The sequence below is a fragment of the Buceros rhinoceros genome, unplaced genomic scaffold, assembly GCF_000710305.1.
Source record: "Buceros rhinoceros silvestris isolate BGI_N320 unplaced genomic scaffold, ASM71030v1 scaffold5846, whole genome shotgun sequence".
Taxonomy (NCBI): domain Eukaryota; kingdom Metazoa; phylum Chordata; class Aves; order Bucerotiformes; family Bucerotidae; genus Buceros; species Buceros rhinoceros.
The window spans coordinates 657-1620 of NW_010416834.1; the positions used below are offsets into that span (position 1 = coordinate 657).

Genomic DNA, 964 nt, shown 5'->3' on the forward strand with positions numbered 1-964 from the left:
CAGCCCTCCGCCTCGGGACGGCGGCTCGGCAGCTTTTCTGCCCGAGTCTCCGCAGCAGCAGCACTGTGAAGGCAGCTTTGATTTGACAGAGGTAGAGTAGAAAGAGATGGCAACATCAATCAAACGCCAGCCACCACTGAAGTTCAAATGCTGAGCTGGAAAGAGGAGAGACTGCGTCCTTGAACAGCATCGAGATGAAGCGATTTCAATTTGGGGACAACTTTTAGCATTCAAAAAAATAAAAGTTAAGAAGACAGAGGAGAAGCCCCTGGTCTCCCGGTCGCGTGCAGCTCTCGTGGTCCCTGATGTAACCACCCGACACGACCGGCCCAGTCCTGGCTGGAACAGGCAATGCCAACACCCAAAGCACCCTTGCCCTGCACTTCCCTGCCCTCCTCTCTGGCTTCTCCAAGCAAAGCAGGGGATGCCCGAGACGCTGCTCGCTGCGTTCTGGGGTCTGTCCTGCCTGCGCGACAGTGATACACAGGTAGAGGTGCGGGGTGTCTGCAGGGACTGTTCTTCTACAAACCACCGCGCGGGCAGATTTCAGCGAGGCTGCACATCCCCCCAGACAGAGCGAGAGCCACAGTGACCAGCCGGGGAGCGCTCCCTTTGCAGCAAGGTGATAGAAAAACTTTGCTCAGAGTGAGACAAAAATAACTCCTTCCCGTGGCCCGCAGCGCCGGCCCCATCAATCATGCTCGGTGTGGCCAGCCGGTCCTCCCCGCGTGAGGAGGGTATTTTTGGCTCTCTGCTCACATCCCCTGCTGGGCTCTGCTGAATAAATAATCAGGGTCAAAAGGAAATCTGAAAGGGAAGAGAGGAAAGAGCGAAAGCCATGTTATCAGCGCTGCAGGGAAGGGTGTGCTGCTCGCAAAGGACTTACGAGGAAGCGGGACACGAGCCCCACCCTGGACCTGCCCCTCCAATCCCGGCAGTATCAGGGCAAGGGGGGGCTTCTCCC

At 57.4% G+C, this 964-nt stretch overlaps 1 protein-coding gene across 1 annotated transcript in view; it reads right to left on the reverse strand.

Annotated features, from left to right (window-relative positions):
- NXN (nucleoredoxin) overlaps positions 1 to 964 on the reverse strand; it is a gene marked incomplete at both ends in the record, with an annotated part of 11835 nt that overhangs the window by 553 nt on the left and 10318 nt on the right. The window lies entirely within an intron of this gene.